This window comes from Kogia breviceps, chromosome 4 (genome assembly GCF_026419965.1).
Source record: "Kogia breviceps isolate mKogBre1 chromosome 4, mKogBre1 haplotype 1, whole genome shotgun sequence".
Lineage (NCBI taxonomy): Eukaryota > Metazoa > Chordata > Mammalia > Artiodactyla > Physeteridae > Kogia > Kogia breviceps.
In genome coordinates, this window is record NC_081313.1 from 146,706,990 (window position 1) to 146,731,510 (window position 24,521).

Sequence of the window (24,521 nt, forward strand, 5' to 3'; positions counted from 1 at the left end):
TGGTGGGCCTCCTGATGCAGCAGTTCCCTTGGCTCTGCCCCTGTCGTCAGCTGCCCCTAGGATAACTCGGAGCCCGAGCCACTTCTCTGGTAGATTTCCCTATTCCTCCACTATAGTCACAGCTGCATAAGGCAACTCAAACCTTTCAGAGATGTGTCCTGAACCTCTTCTTTTCATAAATACCTATCTGGTGGTTGTGAGACTTAAGGCCAACCTCCCCAAGAGACTTTTTCTGTTTCTCCTAGGAAACCTAGACTCATCTTCTGTCATCTTCAACTCTACTCAAATTTTGTTCTTTCAACCCTGACCTCTGACCCTGCTTTTTACTTCTGCCATTTCATCCTCACTCCTGCTTCCTTTCATAAATCCATAAATCTCTTTTGGCCTTCCTAGCCCTGGGCCAAGTTCCTTCCTCTTTCCTCAGTTTTTACCCCTTTCCTCCCATTTCTTTCCTTCTCCCATCCAACTTTCAGTCCTTCCTTTCACATGCAGACTTTGATTCCAACCCCATCAAAAACATACACGTCACAGTTAGCAGCATCTCAAAATTCAAAAGGTTTATTACTCATCTATTAATCCTATTACATTCATTTCTTCAGTTTTATTGTTTTTAAATATATCAAAATAAATAGAGAAATTTATACCTATCTTATCTATATATGGAAGAACAGCTGGTACCCAAGGTGTCACCAACAATCCTAGCAGCTCTTACTGTACGTATCCGTAGTAGTCAGCAATTTCCAATTCTTTTTCCCTCTTAGTGAAAAATATCAGTTTCCCCAGAGAGATGTATTTGGCAGCATTCTCACGTTCTTGTTGAGCCGCCTCTTCATGGCCGCCCGCTCTGGCCTCTGCTCTTGTTCGATGGGCGTTGACATTACTGGCTCAGGAACATTGGGTTGCCTCCATTGAATTTGGTGCTTCCTGCAGTCTTGGAATAGAAATGGGGTTTGGAGCTCCGGTGGGGACAGGCGCTTAGTCAGAGCAGGGGGAACAGGCTCCCGCTGGAGAGAAGTGGAAGGTGAAGTTTTGTACGGTGCAGGCCTCGGAGCAGCAGACGGACGGACACTAGGCTGGGTATGGTCGGTCCAACCCGCTTGCGTTGGGTTGGTCGCAGTTGGCTGAGCTGGTTTGGCGGGACCTGGCAAAGAGGCAGGAGGTGGCTGGGGTGAACTCACTGCAGCAGGTTGAGCTGGGTTAGTAGCAGCAGGCTGGGCACGGTCAGCCACAGCAGGCCGATGTGAGGCCAGAGACTGTGGCCTCTGAGGAGCAGGTCGAGCTTGAGGCTTGTCCCAGGCAGAAAAAGGCAGAGGCATCCAGTTGACCTTCCCAGGAGGAGGCAGCTCATACTGGGATGGAGATGGACACTCTTTTTCAGCACTGCTGTCTGGTTTCTGGGCTTGGCCTTGAGTTTTCTCAGGACCCTGACCCTCACGTGGGGTATGCCGCCATGGCTGGATCGCTGGGGGTGGCTGGCGGTCTTTAGGGTTGATTGAATTTCCCAAGACCCGACAGGAAGAGAGCCCAGTTTTCTTATCATTCTTCTTCCCCAGTGCGTGAAAAACTGTCACAGACTCCAGCATGCGCATGCCTAGGGAGGTTCGAGGCTTTTTAAAGCTCTCTTGGATAAGCTCAGTTTGGTGTTTCTTTTGCTTCGTCTTGGGAATTGTTGGCTTCTCTTCTGCCTTGACTTTGTTCCCTGACTTTTTATTCTCTAATGTAACAGATAAGGAAAAAAAACACGCTTTGTGAGACAGTCAGTGATTTGTCCAACGTCACACAGATAGTAAATGTCAAAATCAAAACTGAACTTAGGTCTCCAGACTTCTAGTTCAATACTTCCCCTCATTATTCCATGCTATTTTGAATCCACTACTAAATGTAGGGGCAAAATAAATGTAATGAAAAACTTTCAAAAGTTTCTTTTCTCACCTGACATGGTCAGAGAAGAAGAGGAAACATCAACTGCAGATACAAGGGATGAGGAGACAACACTAGAGGATGTCTGAGTGGCTGCAGCTGAACGGCGCATGTGTCCAGTACAAAGGTCACTGGTTACTGGTCACTGGTCACTTGTGATGACCCAAATTTATTTACAAACAACTCCACGGAAACCCCAAGACTCTACCAAGTGGTAGTAGGTTTGGTAGGAGAGGGATGTCACAAAGCAGGCAGTTTACAGTTATGAGATAGCCAATAGGGAGGTCCGATCCCCAACAGGAAGGCAGGATTGGGTGAAGAGAGTGTAGGAGAGCTATAACAACACCTAAATTTCTGAGCTCCGGGGAGGAAATCCTAGAAGACAAATTTACCTCCTCCAGGCTCTTAACATTAGGGAAATCATTGCAACATTTCTTACAGATGTTCATTGATATAATTAACAGTTACTTATATTCTACAGAGTATTATATTTTATGTATCATATACTTAGATATATATATATATATATCTTATTAATATGCTTAGGAAGGAAATAGCCGTCAAGTTTGAACTGTTACAGTTGTTCTGAAATTATATCTGTCTAATTAGTGAACTTAGAGCAGTTTTCAAGGAGCAAAAGTAGGGATGAAGAAGCTCTTTCTGTAACTTGGTTAAAGAGTAGGGTGAAGTTTGTTGAGTGTACCTTGTGGAGAATGTTGTGGTCCAAGGCTTTTTTAGTTTCATCTCCTTGACTCCTACCTTCCTTGGGCTGGGCTAGGCTGGGCCCGGTGGGACGTGCCACCTACATTTCTCTTCTGCTTTCTTTTTTTTTTTCATTATGGGCATTGTTTCTAGGACAAGCCTAGATCTTGCATTCTTACCTTCATGGATGTTACTTCCTGTCAACTTCCAGCAGCCAGGAGTCTTCTTTTCAGTGCTTGATGCTTCACAAAATAGACTCAGCCCGTTGGAAGCAAATACCAGAGAGCAAGGAAACAGAGCTGGTTGCAAACCTTTCCTCTTCCAGCCTTTGGTTGCAATTCTTTTGCCCATAATTTGCTACCTCCAGTTCCTTGGGCCACACAGGTATCCTGCCATCCACTCTTTTACGTGTGAGAGACATTCTAGATACTGTCCCTTTTTCTTTGCACAGAAGTATATACAGTGTGGCAGTTACTGTAATCTCCTACCCCTTGCAAACAGCCACTCTAGAATCTCAGACCTCTAGGATTCTCCATCTTGCATCCTTGGGTGCAAGGCCAAACAAAATAAAGAGGAGAATAATTAGAGAAAGAAGAGGACATTCGTGGAGAATTGGAAGCAGGTAAGGTGAAAAGGCACAGGAGAAAAGAGATTCATGTGGATTTTTTGTTTTCTGTGGGAAACAAGTTGACACACTTTGGCCTCATTTTGTATTACCAGAACAGTTATAGATATATTTAAGTAGCTTGATAGTGCAGCAACTGCCGTGAATTCTGTACACTAAAGAGAACAGTCTTACATATATTTTTCATTTTGTTTTATGTCATATTACCTTATTTATAGCATTCACTGGTATGTTTGTAAAATACAGATTTTTTAAATGCTTTGGTTTTATCTACAGGGTTATTTCCATGTCATATTTTTAAGGACTTCAACATTGTAAGACATAATGCGTGTTTTTCTCTTGACGATGGTTTATGTTGAAGCATCATGAACTAACTTGACCTGTTGGATTTTGTGGAGAAACTGTAAAGAGGGTCTGTGAAAAAGGCATCGTGGTGAGTCGCCTTATGCACCCAAGCGTAAGGAGCTGATATGTGCCATCAGCCCAACTTGGCCTGGATTGCCTCTGTTTTAGTTGCCCTGGTTAGTGCTTTTCTCCCTCACCACGCTTGTGACTGTGATAGTGTCAGTAAGGGCTGAGTTGCTAATGATTTATATGTGAGGTAAGCTGGTTTGAGGGAGGAAATCTATGGATCTAGTCATTTTCCTTGGTGGTCAGCTTTCAGGGGTGCAAAGATTGATCTTTCTGGGGACTTTTCCAGTACCAGGAAGATATCCCATAGATGGGACCTCCAAAGACACACATTTAATTTTTAGGCCTGTTTTTCCTATTATGAGATATGAGTTTTTTCCCTGATGGGGATGATGCTTATCTGAGAAGAAATTGTGAAAGGTATTGTAGTATAGAGATGTGGCTTAAGCTTTTAAGTTTTTCTCAGGGTTTTTCCCCTAAGCTTCCTACTTCAGAAGGCCTATTTACATGATACTACTATGTGACCTGAGGCTAACAACTTACTAAATACCTGCAAGCCAGATCAGTGTCTCTTTTCTCTATATTTCCATGGAGATCAAGGGACCCATAGCTACTGCAGGTTAGGGTGGGTGGTGTGAGATTGGGGCAAGTGTGGTATGACAAATTTTGGTATCACTCAAATGTTTGCCTATTAAAATACTCAGTTCCAACATTCAATTCGATGTAGGCAAACCCTTAGTTAGGCTCTCCTTGGTTCCAAGCCTATGTAACCTATTTTCTCTCCCTAGTTCCAGCCATTTAACTTTAGCTTGCAGGCTCAGCCTCATCTTAACCTCTAAAAGAATCTTACATGTAGGAGGAAGAAACTACAGAGCTCTATTTCAACACTTAGGAACATCAAGCTCTACCCTGACCTAAACCTTTATTCTTATAGTTAGGGTATTGTCTTGTCTGGTATACCCACTTCCTGCATTTTGAACCCATCAGGTTAACCGAGACCTGGCTTGGTGTAACATAGCCAGTTCATCTACCCCTGAGGCTGTCCTTAATTCTTCCCATTGTCACATTTTGATTTAATTAAATACTGGAATCCCTCAAACACTTGCATGTTTCCTGATGCCGTATCAGATACTGGTCGATTTTGTTAGTGTCAAATACTTAGCTGTCTGATTCTCCAAATATGCCTTCCTCCTATATTTTCCATCCCAGCATACTACATACCCATGAAGGCATTGTTTTATCTCATGTTGGACCCACTCCCATCCAGAGGCCTACTCTTTGCTAGTTCCCATACTTTCTGGAAACCTTGTTATGGCCAGGTCTGGATTTTTTTGTGTTCCCACCCAAAGCCTGTATCTTTTAGCAAGCTGGAACTATAAGACCAACACAGATTTTCTAGTTTCTGATAGATTTATGTCACAATTTGTACATTGTCATGTGTGTAGATATTTGTATCATTTGTACTTTTTGGCCATTACATGCCTATTGGATATTTTTCATAAATTGCAAAAGAATATTATATGACTTAGCACCAAATTGAATGTGCCTAATTGTAAGTTTGTAAACTCTGTTGAGCTAGCATGTATCTTTTCTTTATCCAAATAGTAATTTACTAATATTGTCCCATTTGTAATTATGTGGAAGTTTTCAGAATTGTAAATAAATGCTTGTGGATTGAAACTTGGTTAGACGATGACTGTCCCAGATACGTTGAAGCTAGTGACCTTCTTACTCATTCATTCACTCATTCAATAATTGTGACCTTCCTGACTCCGTTTACCCAGCTCAAATGGTTGTGAAGGTTACTAACAGTGTATGTATGATACTTTCAGAAATTAGAAACTAAAAAGTAAAACTAACAGAAAACATTTCCTATTATAAATAACAATGGAATTTAGTATGCTATTATACCTTCAGACCCTACTGTAGGACATGCTGTTCTTTGCTGTTCCATTTGAGGCAGGATTCACAGTTTTTCTAACGGGTACAGATCACTATGCCTGATACTGTGAGCAAATGTTATACTTGAGCTCCACTCTTATCTCTCTCAGGCTTTTTTTGGTATTGTGTAAAATGTAAATACATACTGTCAACCTCCAGCATGATACCAGGCACATAATGGAAACCCAATAAATGTTTCACTGTGAGTGGAGTATAAGTTGATAGAATATTTTCGAAGGTTGATTAGGCAGATTAGATTGATTGAAAATCTTTCAATATTTTTTACTTTTTTTTTCTTTTCTTTTTTTGTGGTATGCGGGCCTCTCACTGTTGTGGCCTCTCCCGTCGCGGAGCACAGGTTCCGGACGCACAGGCTCAGTGGCCATGGCTCCCAGGCCCAGCCGATCCACGGCATGTGGGAAGTTCCTGGACCGGGGCACGAACCCATGTCCCCTGCATCAGCAGGCGGAGTCTCAAACCCTGCGCCACCAGGGATGTCCCTACATTTATGAATTTTTAATGTGTTACATTTGTCTTGCAGAGGTCTTCTAGAATGCAGAGCCTGAGGCAAGGATTAAAATGCTGGTATTTTGGGGGGGTTGTATGTAAAAACAGAGTTGTGAGGGTGAGGAACAGGCTTCACAATGAGACAAAAAGACACACAGGTTGTTTGGTATATATGTTCACTCAGCAAGCTGGACTTTCTTTGGGAGGCTTGAAAGGAAAAACCATTCCTGAGAGTAATCCAAAGAAGGGAGAAAGAAGCAGGAATTTGCTGCCAGGCTTCCTCCTGTCTTACGCATTTCATTAATCAATCAAGGCTCCTTCCATGCGAGACAACTCCTCTACACTTCTGTTCATCATCTCACCCTTCTCTAGCAGCTCAGAAAGCCAGAGTTGTGGCCTGATATGTAGCATTTCCTCCAACTCTAACATGGAGGGATGGCTGAGAATGGAGAGGGCTTGGTATGGAGGCCCGGAGTTTCACCTGGGCTCTAGTCAGCTCAGAGAGTGCTAATTAGGTTTGCTGGCAAAGGCAAAACAGGGGAGTGTGGTCCAGGGGGCATATGGCGCCTTCAGGGAGGGGGAGGAGGTTGAGGGAATCTGAGACCATTCTTAGAAGCTGTGTTTCACATAAGAGGAGCTATGAATGAAATAAATGCTAAATAGTGATACACGGTACCTTGTAGAAAAAGGAGTAATTCAGTAGGGGGGTAGGGTTGGGAGAGAAGGCTTTACTGAGGAGAGGGGGCTTCAAGAATGATTTGTTCACAGAGGCTATAGGAGAGCCATTATAGCCAAGGGAACAACCTGAAAGAGAAAGATACTGCGGCATAAACATGTATAATGTTGTGGTCAAGAAATGGCCGGCACACTGAAGCATGGAGTGGAACACGGCAGAGGCTTTGAAAACTCAGCTGGGAGTCAGATCACACAGGGCCCTGACAAGGAGTTGGAAATGGATTCTGAAGGCCGTAAGCCATTAAAGATTTCCAACAGGGGAATAACATTAATGAGCTTGTTTTAGGACATAATTCTGGGGCAGTTGTTAGAATTACATTAGAAAGGTGGTTCAGACAGGATGTAGATAGGGCCTACCTCCAGAGCAGGAGTGTGTGTAGTTGATTTTGTGGGTCCAAATCATGACTTAGGGCACTGAATGGCCTACACTCCTGGGACATGATGCATAAAAATCAAGCTTACCAGACTGAGGTTAAACCCAAAACCAATTTAATTGGCAAAGTCTCATTACACTGGCTAGACTGAACTCATGCCTATATCTCTACGCTTTACTCAAACCCTACCAAGGAGATAAGACACCTAAACATTAAGAACACAAGAGAATGGGAGGGATGATGAATGGTAGACACACACACACACACACATACAAACACACACACAAACACACACACACAGAGAGAGAGAGAGAGAGAGAGAGAGAGAGAGCAATAAAAATGTCAAAGATATTAACTCTCAGAATGGAGAAAAATAAAACCTCATTGTGTGCAGCAAGGGGAAACTAAACAAAAAAATCAAGGTGACTGAGCACCTTACTACAAGTCTACCATACACTTCCATCAGCCCTGAGTGCCTCAATCTTAAGTACTAAATGACAGACAAAGATCACCAGATATTTCAAGATCACATCTAAAAGGAGAGAAAGGCATCAACAAACAGGACAACACAAAAACAGCTGACAGGGAACAAAAGAAACTTAAAAATTGATAACTTTAGAGAGAGACAAGATAATGCATTCATTTAAAACAATAAAAGAATGAAATGCCTGGGAAAAAACATTCAGAAAAGAAGAGCTAGCTCTTGGGGATTAAAAACATATAGCAGGGGGCTTCCCTGGTGGCAAGTGGTTAAGAATCCGCCTGCCAATGCAGGAGACATGGGTTCGAGCTCTGGTCCGGGAAGATCCCACATGCCGTGGAGCAACTAAGCCCGTGCACCACAACTACTGAGCCTGCGCTCCAGAGCCCACGAGCCACAACTACTGAGCCCATGCGCCGCAACTACTGAAGCCCTCGTGCCCTAGAGCCCGTGCTCAGCAACAAGAGAAGCCACCACAATGAGAAGCCCACGTGGTGCAACGAGGAGGAGCCCCCGCTCCCTGCAACTAGAGAAAGCCCGCGTGCAGCAACAAAGACCCAATGCAGCCAAAATTAAATAAATACATAAATTTATTTTAAAAATATATAGAAGAAATATGTATATAATATCTAGCAGAAAACCTAAACAATCAACAGAAGGGTGGAAATCTGAGAAAATTTTTATGATTTAAAAAAAGAAAGGAAAGATTAAAACTGGAAAATAAAAGAAAAAATATAATTAACTTAGAGGTACATTTCAGAAAATCCAATAGTCAACTAATAGAAGTTCCCCCCAAAAAATAGAAAAGATAAAGCGAAAAGAAAATTTCCCAGAACTGATGCACATAGGCTGCCAGACTGGAAGACCTCAGTTAGTATCTAGCATTATGAATTTAAAAAATACCCACGCTAAGTCATATCATGAACTTACAGGACACTTGAAACAAAGATCCTAAAGTTGCATACAGAAAAATTACAGGTCACAAATAAAAGTTCTGCAATCGGAATAGCACAAGGCTTCAAACAGCAACAGTGAACTCTGGAAAACAATGAATAAATGCATTTTAAAGTGCTTACCTACAATTGTACAGTCTATCAAACTATCAGTGCAGTGGAAGAATAAAATAAACCCATTTCAGACATGCAAAAGCCTCAAAAAATTTACATCCCATTAATCCTTGGGAAACCATGGAAGGATATGCTCCACCAAAGAGGGAAGTAAACCATGAACGCAGCCGCTGTGGATCCAGGACACAGAAGAGGGGCATAAGAAAGGAGCAGGGTGAAGGCAAAGAGAAATCTCAGGGCAAGAGCTACGGCTCAGGTGTAGGAAACAACCGACGTGCCTGTCACATGTTGAGCTGTGCTCCTGCGGAAGTCATATTTTGAAGTTATCCTAACCACCTGGACTTCAGAATGTGACCGTACTTGGAGATGGCATCTTTAAAGAGGTAAGTTTAGATGAGGTCATTAGGGTGGGCACTAATCCACTATGACTGGTATCCTTATAAGAAAAGGAAATCTGCACGTAGACACAGAGGGAAGACCATGTGAAGACCAAGGGAGAAGATGGGCCATTTACAAGCCAAGGAGAGAGGCCTCAGAAGAAACCAGCCCTGCCAACACCTTGATCTTGGACTTCTGGCCTCCAGTACTGTGAGAAAATAAACATCTGTTATGTAAGCCACCCAGTCTGTGGTACTTTTTTATGGCAGCCCTGGCAAACTAAAAACAGTGCCCAACCTAGAACAGGTCAAGAACAAGTCCAATCAATCCAGGAAAGATTTCAAACAAAAAAGAATCTGATGTATTTACCCTGTCCACACTGAGAAATGTGACAGTGGTGTTAGAGGTTTGGAGGATGATTAGTGATAGGTTCAGAGGAAAAGACGCAAACAAAACTGAAGGGGACAAAACGGTGTAAAGAATGGAGACATACTCATCGTACACGATGGTTCAGAGGTGAATGATACTTACCTAGCAAATAACATAAACTTAGAATACTGATTTCACCAAAAGTTGGGAAATAACTATCCTGAAAAGATGAGGGGAACAGAAGTGTGTACGTGGACAGATGATGGGAAAGAGCTAAATTCTCATCTTCCACAGTAGGAAGTCAATAGATAGTATCAGAAACTGAAAAATCAAGACGTGGTAATATAAGCCTAGTATTTAAATATGGAGGCAAATATTAGAAAATGATGCTAAAATACTTAAAGTGGTTGCCTTTGGGTAGAAAATAATGCAAAACTACTTAAAGTGATTGCCCTGGGGAGTGAGAATCAGGGGATAGGGCAGGGGTGCTGATGGGAAGACTACTCTTTTTTCACAAAAATCTCGGTAGAACTATTTGATTTTTAAACTGTTGGGTTGGCCCAAAAGTTCGTTTGGGTTTTCCGTAGCATCCTGCGGAAAAACCCAAACAAACTTTTGGGCCAACCCAATACTTAACCTGTGTTTTTTTTTTAATAAAAATAAACAATTTAAAAGCTTAGACAGACCACTAAAGACCTTTCACAAAGGTTGCTCGTCCCTTTAGCCAGAGGACTTTCAGTGGTGTGACGTGAGCAGAAGCCAGAAACACAGTGTGCTGAAGAGCAAATGAGACACGAGATGGCAAACGGAGACTGGTTTTCAATAAGCTGTGTTGATAAATGAAATGGGATGGGGACAGAGAGGACAACACGATCAAAGAAGGTTTTCAAAGGTGGCAGTGCTTAAGATGACACTTGTGCTGGCAAAGTCCTCCTCAGAAACTGCTTGCCAAGGAACTCCTTAAAACTATTCGATTAGCTGGACTCCCATGCCTGTCCCTGGTGGCGCTTTTTTTTTTTTTTTTTGCCTCTCCAGTTGTCTTGCTGCTCCAGTATCTTTCCAAGGGAGAGTTCACAATGTATGTGAAGGAACAATTCCACAGCGCAGCCTTCTGGCAAGAAGAACTCTTGTATCTCTGTTAAATGTGGCGGGCAGAAAAACACTTTCTGAGCCACCACCTAGATGAGAGGTAGCAACCTGACTGAGCTCATCAGACACAGACCAGGGAGTAGCTGAGTTAGAGCACTTCCTCAGGGTCAGGTTCCGCAGGATGTTCATTTATAACACAGAACAGAGAAAACAACTATCATATGCAGTATCAGACTTTCCATGATACAACGCTTCAAAATCAGAGACTCAAACAATGAAGCCAACTTGCCCAAGTATTCATCAAATATTTACCAAGGCTTATGATGTCATGACAGTTAGACCCTTTCTTGAGCAAACAAAGGTTTCTGGCTTCCTCTGCAACTAAAAATAATGAACAGCTCCCACGTGATCCAGCTGTGTGTTCCAGAGGTAAACTAGCAGAAGGGGCAACTTAGAAAAAGTCAAGGTCAAGGCACCATTCTGCTGTGAGAGGCAAGTGGAAAAAGACTGCAGCAGGTTACGTTCACCAAAGAAGCAACAACACGAGGAGCCATGCAGGTCTCCCCAGATATTCCAGGCTTCAAATGTCGCACCCTATTCTGTTCATCAAGCAACCTTTATAGTCTACAGAAGTTTTCAAGTTTTCTGAGTAGCTCCACCCAGTTCATAACAATTACCCTGCCAGGTAAATTACCCAGCATTGAGCATTTACGTTTGTCAATTGGTCTCTCCTCAATTGACAATCAATCCCTAAAAGTTTATCCAGTGTTAGATGGCATATCTGACAACTCAGTGAAAGGAAATTGGTCAAATCCAACAATAGGCTGCCAAAAGAAAGAAAGAAATGTCTAATCACAAAAATACTACAACTAATTACAAATAGTGATTAGGTTCTAAAGAGATTATCTCCTAGGTAGAGTTTAATAGAAATCTTGAACAGTTTTGGGGGGAGGGGTGAAGATACCCTGATGATTGGGTAATAACAGCACATGACAAAAACACTAAAAATTTTCTGCACACACAACACTAACATTACAAGTCTATGCAGAAGGAAATACACCAGAAGAGGAAGATAGAATTTTAAAAAAATAATTTACAAAGGATGCCCTTTATTACTTTTTATCAGTTCTAAAATATCATCCTCCTTTAAAAAAATTTAAGACCGGAATGACAGATTATTTCCTTCACTGTTGGAAATACTGCAAATTTATCAGCGGAGCTAAGTATCAATATAAGTTTTCCTTAAGCTCGAACACATAAGGGAGCACTAAAAGAGATTATAAACCTCATTTGACCTGATCTTATAAAAAGTCACTCTGGCTGTCTTCAGTCCTGTTCTGTCTCTAGATAGATTTCCACAGTAGGCTTGTGTCACTTGGTCCGTCTATAAGAGGTCGGATAGGGTAGTCTGTAGTAACCGCCAGGATACCACCTTCTGTCCTGCGCTGCTTGACTGGCATTTGGCTTTACATTCCAAGAGTACCTCCTGTGTAAACGGTCCTCTCCGTGGGGACCAGGAGGAGGAATATGGCCTCTCTGGTAAATGTTCTGATTCTGTGAAAATTTTCTTAAACAAAAGTAATACACCATTATTCGTTTTCATCAATATACATAATAAGCTTTATAAAATTATACATAGATACTCTGGTTCTACTGTTGTCTACCTGTGTGATTTTAGCAGATAAAATTTCTTAGCTTTTGGATTTTGTAGTTCTTTATAAAATAGAGCTAATAATACCTTCCATCTTCATGGATTGTTTTGAAGGTAAATTAAGATGATATACTTCAATTACCCACCACAATGCCTGGGCACACTGTAGGTTCCCAGAAGCCTTTCCACCTTTCCCTATAGAGATAAATGTGCATATACTATTCTAATCAGATACATTCTCTCCAAGTGTGGCAAGGTTGACATGAAACAGAATAAGCTATTTATTTTTGAAACCAGGAGCCTACTTTCACTTTGTAACTAAATACATATATAAATTAATTATAACATGTAGAAATTCTAACCATGGCACATGCAACAAACTTGGAAAGTTAAAATTTAATTGTCTCAAAAGCAACATCAGTAAATCTAATATAATCATACAAAAGAAAATTTGGAAATCTGAGAAAAGTAAACACCCCCCAAAACCCCTCAATCCCACTTAATCTAAGTAAACTGGTTAATATTTACTTTTGGTCTTTTTCCCCCTAGCATCTTTTTTTAGACTGCTGAATCATAACCTATTATTTTCACTTATCATAATAAGTAAGCTATCACTTTCAATGGCTTTATAAAATATCATACTATGGATATAATAATTTACTTAGCTATTCTTCATCGTTAGAAATGCAAACTGCTACCAATTTTTCCACTACTGTAAAAAATGCTGGGATTAACATCCCAGAACATATACAACTGTATCCGAAGCCCCTAGTCCAGGGTCTGATACATAGTAGGGAGTTTGAGGAATGTGCTGAATGATTAAATGCATGTAGATTTTTCCATATTTTTAAGTATTTCTGTAACCTCATGGCGGATTTACTAGGTATGAACATTTTTATGGCTATTACAGTTATGTTTCAAAAGGGCTATATCATTTTTCAGCGCCCCTGGCAACACAAGCAATACCTGTTTGAAATGTTTACATCTGCTAAAAATGCCAAACATCTTTTTGAAAACTGAAAGTTTACAATGTGCTAAAGTACTTTATTAACTCATGTAATAATCAACAATCCCAAGGTATATGTTATTAACATTTTACTTATAATATTATTAACATGTCCATCTAACTGGTAAGAAAATAGGAATTTAGAGATCTTACTCAAGATCACAAAGAGGGTGAACAGCAGAGCCAGGATGCACACCCAGGTCCAGCCGGACAATCAATACACTGGACTACCTTGTCAAACACTTGCTAAATTAATAGCCAAATAGCAAACACTGTTGTTGTTTTAATTGTATTGAGGTTTTTCCTGTTTCCCAAGTAAAAGTATGTTTGTGGTTTATGTGTTCAACCCCTTTGCAAGTTTCTCTACTGGAATTTTACCATTTTCCCTATAATTTGTATTTACTCTTTAAATAAAGCAACCTTCTTTATTCTGAAGACTATACCACTATTAATGCAGCCTAAGAATGTAAGATCCTTTCTGACACTCACATCAGATTATTGCTTTCAACTAAGTTTAAGAATCAATGAAAATTTCTAAGTCCTCTTCCCAACTGCCTCTGAAAAATCACCTATTCCCCCTCCTAAACTTGATTTTCCAGCCCTAAATGCAAACTATGGAACATACAATACCTCCTGGTTGACACTGATCAGCAAGAACACACCAGTTCTTCACAGTATAATGTGTTTGCACTAATTTATAGTATTAATTTCTATTTCAATTCTAGAAAAAGTGAAAGCAGAGATACCTTTCTGATTGCTGCAAATCTTGGGTCTGGGTATGGAAATGCCGAGATGTTAGGTAACCTGGCGTCCGAGGTAGGTTATACTTCGGTCCTTGGTTAACAGATTTATTAGCTGTGTGAACTGGTTCCATCATGTGCTCTGAGTCTTCAAAACCACTTGTTCTGGATACACTGGAATCCCGATTCCTCAAACAGAATGTTTCCACAAAATATTACTGGTCTGCAAATTCAGTAGCGAATTTAGGACTATATTTTGGCCCGTGAAAATAACAATTGCATCCACGCCCCCCATTCCTATTTGTTTAGGTTTCCTCGAGCAAGTAAACAAGGTACAAGAAGAAGGGATATGTGCAACTTAAATGATATAAGAATAGATCTTCCTAACCACAAATATCACATATAATATGCAACTTAGTTTCTGATGGGACCATTCTGAAGGTCGTCAATGAGGTTTTGTCTTTCTAAGCAATGTCCACGGCTCCTATTGAATACTGAGGAGTGGATGAACTGTTAGAATAACTGTACAAAAAGCAAATCTTTCCCAGAGAGAGCAGATCTAAGCTGAAATCCAGGGAATTCCCTGGTGGCGCAGTGGTTAAGAATCCGCCTGCCAGGGGGCTTCCCTGGTGGCGCAGTGGTTGAGAGTCTGCCTGCCGATGCAGGGGATATGGGTTCGTGCTCCGGTCCGGGAAGATCCCACATGCCGCAGAGCGGCTGGGCCCGTGAGCCATGGCCGCTGAGTCTGCGTGTCCGGAGCCTGTGCTCCACAATGGGAGAGGCCACAACAGTGAGAGGCCCGCATACCAGAAAAAAAAAATCCCAAAAAACAAACAAAACAAAAACCCTGGGGAATATTAAGAGACCTAAAGGGAAGTAAAATTTTGAAACTTCACTTGAAGTAATAAAACACTGATTCCAGTAGGCTATGATAAGTTACATATGTAGAGTGTAATGCCAAAAGCAACCACTAAGAAAACTATGCAAACAGCATACACAAATGATTATAAATAAATTAAATTAAAATGGACTTATTAAAAAATGTTTAAGTCACCCACAAGAAGGCAAATAAGAGAAACGCAGGACTGAGAAACTAAGGTAATAGACAAAACAAAAAATAAAATGGTAGACCTAATCTTTAACATAGCAATAATTACATTAACTGTAAATCATCCAAATAACCATATCAAAGACAGAGATTGGAAGAGTAGATTAAAAAATCACAAGCATGTTGCAACTATATACTGTCTATAAGAAGCTTACTTTAAACATCATGATATAGGTAGTTCAAAGTAAAAGGATGAAAATGATATATCATGTGAACGTTAATCAGAAAAAGCAGGAATGGCTATATTGATATCAGATAAAGTACATTTCAGAGCAAAGGAAATTATTGGGGGCAGAGGGTCATTACATAAAGATAACAGGAATAATCCACCTAGATGACCTAGTGATACTAAATGTGTGTGCACCAAACAACAGAACTTCAAACTACATGAAGCAAACACTGAAAAAGGTAAAAGGGGAAAATTTTAAATCCACAATTATTATTTGAGACTTCAACACAGCAATTTATAGAACTATCAGAGGGAAAAATCAACAAGGATATGGAAAAAATGAAAACATCGTCAATCAACAGGATATAACTGACATTTAAAGAACACACTCAATAAGAACAGAATACATATTCAAGTGTCCGTGGAACAGTCACTCATATACCATATACTGGGCGATAAAAAACATGAGTAGATTTAAAAGAATTAAAATTACAGAGAGTATGTTCTCTAGGCATAATGGAATCAGACTACAAATCAATAACAGAAAGACAACAGGAAAATCTTCCATCACATGAAAACTAAACATCTCAATTCCAAATAGCTCCTGGGTAAAAAAGACAGCATCAAGGAAAAATTATTTAATGCATACAATAAAAGAAAATGGAGATATAACAGATCAAAGTTTGTGGAATGAAGTGAAAGCAATGCTGAAAGAGGAGTCTATAGCACTAAATTGGGAAAGAAAATATTTCAAAGCAATAATCTAATTTTCTCTATTAAAATAGTATAAAAGGAAGAGGAAAAACACTAAACAAGCAGAAAGAAGGAAATAATAAAGATGAGACAGAAATGCATAAAACTGAAAACATCAAAATAGGGGGGGAAATCAGTGAAACAAAAGGCTGGTTCTTTGAAATAAATAATCTAATCAATAAACATCTAGCAAGATTGATAAAGATAAAAAGAGAGATGGCACAAATCACATATATCAGAAATGCAACCAGGGATACCATGACATATCGTGCAGGTTAATAAGGGACAAGTTATTATGAACAAGTCTACACTATATATTGAAAAATGTAGATGAAATGGACCAATGCTTCTACAGGCCAAACTACCAAAACTCAGCCAAGATGAAATAGATAATCTCAATTTTCCTGTAACCATTTGAAACACTGATTTTTCATTTAAAAACTCCCAAAAGAGATCACCTCTGTGCTTTGTGAGCACCTAGAGGGGTGGGATAGGGAGGGTGGGAGAGAGGGTGATGCAAGAGGGAAGAGATATGGGAACATATGTATATGTATAACTGATTCACTTTGTTGTAAAGGAAAAACTAACACACCATTGTAAAACAGTTATACTCCAATAAAGATGTTTAAAAACAAAACTCCCAAAAGAAATATTCAGGCTTAGATGTTTCACTTTTACCCAAGACTTAAAGAATTAACACCAATTTTACATGATTAGATAAGAAAAAGAAGTAGAGGGAGCAGTTCCTAATTAATTTTATGAAGCCAGTATTACCTTGATACCAAAACCAGACAGGGATAGTATAGAAAGAAGAAAACTACAGACCAATATTTTTTATGAATTGGCTGCAAAAATCCTCAGCCAAATATTAGTAAATTAAATCCAGAAATATATAAAGAGAATAATATACCATGATCAAGTGGTATTTATTCCAGTTATGCAAAGTTGGTTAAGTATTTGAAAATCAAACAATGTAATCCACCATATCCTATAGATTAAGGGGGAAAAGTCATGTGAGCCTATCCATTAATGCAGAGAAAGCATTTGACAAACTCCAATCCCATTCATGATTTTAAAGAAAGAAGAAAAAACACTCCAAGCAAACTAGGAATAGTTTGAAACTCATAAAGATGATCTACAAACAACCTATACCAAAATGATATTTAACTGTGAAAGACTGAATGCTTTCTCTGTCAGATCAGAAACAAGGCACCGATATCTGCTCTCACCACTTTTATTAAATATATTACTGGAGGGTCTAGTAAGAAAATAAAGCAAAAATAAATAAATACATAAATTTAAAAGTTAAATGTTTAAAAAGTTTATTTAAAAGAAAAAAGGACTATTCCTACTATGTAGAATAGGAAGGAATATATCCTACTGAATGTTGAATAGTAATATATCCTATTATATTGATTAAGGAAAAGTAAAACTGTCTGTATCTGAAGATGAGATGAAAATCTAAATGGAGAAAATGCCAAGGAAAACACAAAAAGCTTGAGAAATAATATTAGTTTGTAAATGTTTTAAGAGTACAAAATCAACAGAATTTTATCAAATTATATATTAATAACAAATGTGTAGAAGCTTAAATAAAAATATGTGATGCCATATACAACTGACCTAAATAAATACTTAAATATAAGCCCAATAAGACATTTATAGGACCTGTATACTGAAAATTACAAAATGCTGATGAAGAAAAATTGAAAAGTCCCAAACAAATAGGGAGACATACCTTGTTCATGGATTAGAAAACACAACGTAATGAAGATGTCAATTCTCCCCAAGTTAAGAGGCTTAACACAATTACTCTTTAAATGCCCTCAAGGTTTCTGTGTATATAGATAAGCTTATTCTAAGATTTATATAGTAAGAAGAGGCTGAAGAATAGCTAAAACAATTTGCAAAGGAAGATTAAAATGGGAGGAATTAACCTACCCAATTTCAAGATTTTGCAGTAATGATGGAGGGTAGATACATAGATCAATGGAATGGAATAGAGAACCCAGAAATAGACTGACATAAATACATTTAACTTGTTTTTGACAGCAGTGCAAAAGCTATCAAGAAAGAATAGACTTTTCAAAAAATGGTACTGAAACAGTTGGATATCCCTCCACAAAAACAAACAAACAAAAAATGAACCTTAACCTAAACCTCCACACCTTACACAACAATTAAATCAAAGTGGATCATAATCGTAAATGTAAAAGCAGGACATTTTTAGAATAAAAAAGGGAGAAAATCTTTGGCATCTAGAACTAGGTGAATAATTCTTAGACTTGACACCGAAAGTATGATCAATAAAAGCAAAAACTGATAAATTGGATCTCATCAAAATGAGTTAAAAATGCTTCCTAGAAGATCCTTTTAAGTGGATGAAAACTCAAATTACACAGTGGGAAAACATATTTGAAAATCCCATATGAGACAAATGACTTGTATCTATAATATACAAAGAACTCTCCAAACAACTTAAAAACATCCAACTAGAAAATAGGCAGAAGACAGGAACAGACATTTCATGGAAGAGAATATACACATGGCAAAGAAGCACATGAAAAGATGTTCAACATCTTAGCCATTAGGGAAATGCAAATTAAGACCATAATGACATATCAGAGAATAACTAAAATTAAAGTATAGTGACAATATCAAATGCTGGCGAGTACGTAGAAAAATTACATCACTGGTGGAAAAATAAAATGGTTTAGCCACTCTGAGAAACAGCTTGACAGTCTCTTTTCATCCTAAAAGTAGATTCACCCTACAACGCAGTAATTGTACTCTTGAGCATTTATCCAAAAGAAACAAAAACTTAATGAAGTTCCCACAGAAACTTACATAGAAATGTTCCTAGCAGTTTTATTTTTAATAGCCAAAAACTGGCAACTACCCAAATGTCTTTCAATGGATGAATGTGGAAACAATTTGTGATAAAATCTTACGATAGAATACTACCAAGCAACAAAAAGGAACAAATTATTAATATAGGCAAAAATTGAAATGAACTTCAAGGGAATGATGCCGAGGGAAAAATTTAAAAGGCCAATCTCCGAAGATTAAGTAATTGATGATTATGTTTACTTATTATTCTTAAAATAACAAAACTGTGGCGATGGAGAACAGATAAGAAGTTACCAAGGCTTAGAGATGGGGGTAGAAGGTACAGCGGGGGAACTTTGTGAGGTTTTTGTGGTCCCAGGACAAATAATACAGCAATCTTGGTTTTAATCCCTAAAGATTTTTAAAAGCAATTCCTAATAAGAGGTGTCCAGATATTTAGCAATGGCAGCAGATCAGAGGTATAGCTCCCCAACATGACAACTTCAAAAGGGATCCTACTAATTCAATGCAGATGTTGATTTTAAAAAGGCCAGTCACAATACTTAAATGGTATATATCTTAACGCTATTATTCTAAGTATCCAGCTATACCAGAAGGACTAGCAGGATTTTCTGTACATTCAATCTTATTTAAGACAGTAAATCTTATAATAAGACAGTGAAAAAAAGAAAAAGAAAACAACACAAACCTCAGCTACTGTTGGATACTCTCACAGGAAGATGAGGTGAAAATATGTAGCCGCGGCTCAAAAGCTTAAGCGGTGGCCCCTAAATTTGGCTGCACATTAGAATCATCTGAAGCACTTTTTACAAACCCTCACACCGACGGTTGGTCATCCTAGACCAATACAATCATTTTAAATCTCCCCAGACGACGCCAATGTCTAGCCAGAACTGAGAACCAGCGGACTAAGCAGAAGGGGATGTTTCCACAAAGATTTCTTAACAATAAGTCCTTTCACCCAATCAGATTTACCTCCCCGCAAAGGGGCAAAGAAGGCTAGATGTTGTCCATCCTTGCTTAGCTTTAATTAGCACTTGTGACTTGCCCAAAACCTGGATCCTGTTTCCCCTAAATTTCATGTTATTGCCTAAGTTTTTCAAACCCAGGGCTAAGGGCTTTGCCGGGATGAGATTTTAAGTGCTCACACAGGGGAAGTCCCTGGCAAACCAGGACAGCGGTCACTCTACATTGACATGTAAAGCATCCTCCATAACCCTGCCAGTGCTCCCAGATACTAGTCTGTGCCAACCAGTGGAGCAAAGGCGTTCTCCGTGACTACCACGGCACATGCTGCTGGACTTGCCTTGGCTGGTCCCGATCTTTTCCAGGCGCCGCTCCCCTTCCCCTGCTGGTGGACGCTTTGGCCAGCTGACAATGCAGATATGTCCAAACTTTAAGGTGAAGAAAAATCATCTGGAGGGCCTGTTATAACAGAGATCACTGAGCCCCACCAGAGTTGCTGATTCCATAGGGCTGGGACAGGGCCCTACAACTGGAATATCGAACACATTATCAGGGGACGCTGCTAAAGCTGGTCAGGTTGTCACCGAATGCAGGTTCGTGTGTCTGAAGCACAGTGAGGCCCAACATACCTAAAGGTTGGAGTGTGGAGCAGAGACAGGTTTGTTGCAGGATCGAGCAAGGAGAGGGGTTGGCCCGTGTTCCAAAAAACCCTGAAATCGCCAAAGGATTTCAGCAAAGCATTTTTAAAGGCCAGGTGAGGGAGGGACGTCCCAGGGAATGTGATTACCTCGTGCACAATCCTCTGACTGGTTGATGTTGAGGCCACAGGGCAGGTAACATTATCCATCCTTAGGTGCCAGAAGGTCTGGGGGCTACAGTGCTCATGATCATCAAGGAGTTAATTTCTTCCATTCGGTGGTGGTTTTTAGCATCTGAAAACCCAAGAAATATGCCTGAGATACTATTGTCTGAGTACTTCAGAGAGGAACTACAGCAGAGGAGATGGGGGATGGGTCTGTCCTAGGAAGGCCCCATAGGGTACTGCTTGCTTACAAGGGGACCATACTTTGAGAACCACTGCTCTACTGGCTTGGAATGTTAAGAAAGTAACGGAAGAATCCCTCCCCAGATCTAGATTCTAGTATCGCCAGCTATTCTGGTGGGGGGAAGGGTAAATTTTGTCCTTGCTTGGACTTCTTGTTCATTTATATCGAAGCCTATTTGAGGCAGTGCGCTCGGCGGTCCTGCACAGCTGTCTTTTGCTTCAACGGTGTTTGCAATGAACAGACCCAGGGACGCTCCTTGCTCCAGCCCCCGACCACCCTCCTACCTTTCTTCCAGTCGCAACCTTTAGAATCAGCCACTCACCTATGCTCAGCCTCCAGGACAGGCCAACACCGTTTTGTGAGCTTAAATCCTTGTCACTGATCAACCACAAGTTCCCAGCTTCGTCAGAATTATTCCATCGAGGTGGAGGCCGCCGTCCACCGCCTGTGCAACCTGCATCTGTGGACACTTACCTCTCTCTGAGCTTCTGTTTCGACAGCAGCAATGGGACTCTGGACAGTGTGGGCCACATTTGGCGCCAACTGGCTGAGGAGGAGTGCGAGGGCGCCCAGCGCCTCTTGAAAATGCAAAACCAGTGCTGCGGCCGCGCCCTCTTCCAGGATGCGCGGAAGCCTTCTCAACATGAGCGGGGTAGAACCCAGGACGCTGTGGAAGCCGCCATTCTTAGGGAGAAGAACCTGAACCAGGCACTATGGGATCTGCGCGCCCTGGGCTCTGCCCGCGCGGACTCCCACCTCTGTGACTTCCTGGAGAGCCGCTTCCTGGAGGAGCAGGTGAAACTCATCAAGAAGATGGGCGACCACCTACCTGACCAAGCTCCGCAGGCTGGCTGGTCCTCAGGTTGTGCTGGGCGAGCATCTCTTTGAAAGGCTCACCCGCGAGCACAAACAGGAGTCTCTGAAGTCCAGCGGCCTCTGAAGAGCCCCTCTGGCGTCAGAGCTTCCACCTGAAGCCCCGCTCTGCAGCCACGAGGCAGCTTTGTAACCGCCCTGGAGCCCTCTCCCAAGCCTTGGACCAAATGGAAACAATAAAGCTTTTTGCAGAAGAAAAAAACAGCCTATTTGAAACACAAACAGAATTAGGAGAAAAAAAGAAATATATATATATATATACACACATATATATTCACGTTCTCTTAACATATGAATTGCCCCACTTTATCTGTGTGAAATCAGTTTGTTCCCCTCATTGGGCTGGTTCTCAAACTTTGCTGCTCATTTGAATTCCCTAAAGAGCTTTTAAGAAAAACATTGGCGTCTGGGTCCCAGCCCCAGAGATTTTGATTCAGGAGGTGTAGGGAGGAGCCTGGCACGGGGAGGTCTCAGAGGCCCCCAGGTGATTCTAATGTGCAGCAACTTTGTGAACCACCTCTTGGCTTCAAGCCAGCTAGCGATCAGATATTAAATCTAAGACACATGGGCTAGTGCGTGAGCTCCGTGGCTAGGTGTATTTCATTTTCTTCTTCCTGGAAGATTCGTGCCAGGGAAAATGATTGATAGTTGTAGTACTTCTCTGAAATGGATTGAAATTTCCAATTAGCGTGAACAGGGGAGGGTGAGTGGGTGAATGCAATAAGGTGTATCATTTACGTATTGCCCTATGTGTATGGCTAGAAGCTTTTGCAACTGAGGTCTGCCCTGCTTTTCATGCTAATGGTAATGCTTGTCCTCCTAATGCAGCTGTAAACTTTCTAAGCCCATAGGTAGACAGCATCACAAAATATTTACCCCTCCCCACTGGCCCACTCTCAAGCTTCACTCCCCTTCCCCAATTCACAAATGTACATCAATGCGCTTGAGACCAATATCAACATATTGACCTTCAATTCTTCTACTTTGCAGCTTCCCTCTTATCAGGAGATGTCAGCATTTCGTGCAAGGACAAATGCTTGCCTCTTGGTGAGTAATGTAGACAATGCCTCCAAGAGGCAAATAGCCCTTAGGGAGGGGGAAAAAGTCTTTCAAAAAGTTGACGCCCAGAGGAGGCATTTTCAGTCATCTCAGCTTAGAGGTCAAATATCCAAAATTTAAAAAAAGGTTAAAAAAAAGAAGAAGAAGAAAGCAAGGAAGAAAAGAAGGAAACAATTTTCTTATCTCATAGTAAAAAGGCAGTTTTCCTTAAAAAAAAGACTTAAGCCTTAAATTCTCTTTCCTAATCATAATGTGCTTTTCCATCTTTAGACCATTCCTCTTATATCCTGTATTATTCATGATGTTTAATTCTTGAAATAGCACGTGGCTGAAAACAGAAGCTCACGTCTTGTCCACTATGAATTAAATCTTCTTTTCCTAGGACCCGTCTACAATGTACAATTTGGGGTCTGCCAACATAAGTATTTTCTCTGAAATAAGTTATAGCATTTTGCCTTTTCAATATATAGTGATACAATATATTGTTAACACAATATAGTTAATATAGTCAGTATAGTCAGTACAACTATAATGCACGTGATATGATGCCGCTTTGGTGATTTTCTTAATCCATGTAATTCTGAAATTTGCCGGTATAGTTTTCATTTTCTAATGAGCTGAGTATTACCTTTGCAAGGATAGAAAAATAAAATAAATTCATAATATTCTTGTGTGGTTTGTCCCTGGGGTGGATTACCATAATGGGGGGATATCTGAGCCTTTCCCCAAGTCATTAAGAAACCTCCAGCGAGCAGCCCCTTGTCCTCTCCAGGGAGTGGGGGGAAAGGATCTTTAATCATCATAATCCTGGGAGGAGAAATCTCAGAAATAAGACATCTGCTTCTGTGCCTTGTTGTTTTGCAGAATAGCAATGATTGCTTTAGCAGCTTCTATTGCCGTATGTGTACAATAAGTAGATGAACATAAAACTGAATGAACACATAACAGAAGGATAAACCCACCCAGCTTAACAAATCCACTCTCTCACCTGCTGTGCCCTGAAACATGAAAGAATCACGGGATCATAAGGATTAATAAAATAACAGTCTCTGTTAACAATATTGACAGGAGGTATAAGGATAATTTGTCCGATTTGGGACCAAGAGCTTAACTGCTTAATTCTTTTTTTTAAGGGCAAATCATTCATGTATTGTTTAAAGATTGCAAGAGAACATCTGAATTTCGGGAGCACAATTTAAATGTTTTACTTTTTTGATGAAGCAGAGTATAATAGAAAAAACAATTAGTTTCCAGTAATATCTATATCTCTATGCAGAATTAAGTCTTCCACAGACATGTTACCTGGAAACAAAACCCTGTTACAATAAGCAAAGCTTCAACCAGAGCGGCTACTTTTCGGGCCAGGGGAAAGGTTCATCCCTATAGGAGGATGATGTGCTGTGTAAAATGGCTGCAAGGTCACAGCCTTGAGGGCGTTGGAAGCCTATTATCCTATTCCACATTAAGTAGTTTGGTGAACTTCAAACGTCCGTTCATCTGCAACCAAGCTGGCAACCTTTAACTGATATTTCAAGCAGGTAAAAAATAAATTAAAAGAAATCCCTACACTGATGTTCCTTCATTTACACTGTTAAATGGTTCATTAACATGTAATTCTGTTTAAGAATTACATTTGAGACTCCTTGCTCAGATTTTGGTTCACAGTACAAATCTTTCAGAGATTCAAGTTTTTATTAATCA

The 24,521-nt window shown here is 40.3% G+C and overlaps 1 long non-coding RNA gene and 1 pseudogene across 8 annotated transcripts in view; both read left to right on the plus strand.

Annotated features, from left to right (window-relative positions):
* The window catches only part of LOC131755466 (RNA/RNP complex-1-interacting phosphatase-like), a 572,095-nt pseudogene that overhangs the window by 258,790 nt on the left and 288,784 nt on the right, over positions 1–24,521 (plus strand).
* LOC131755511 (uncharacterized) overlaps positions 1–24,521 on the plus strand; it is an 83,409-nt gene that overhangs the window by 19,259 nt on the left and 39,629 nt on the right. For 3 of the 8 annotated variants that reach the window (XR_010840352.1, XR_010840348.1, XR_010840350.1), the window contains one exon: positions 22,752–22,808. The exons of 1 other annotated variant lie outside the window; for it this stretch is intronic. This is a non-coding gene — a long non-coding RNA (uncharacterized lncRNA). Of the gene's footprint in view, positions 1–3,523; positions 5,336–22,751; positions 22,809–24,521 lie in introns of those variants that run through there. 4 more of the 8 variants (XR_010840347.1, XR_010840351.1, XR_010840346.1 and 1 more) reach the window with 2 other exon arrangements.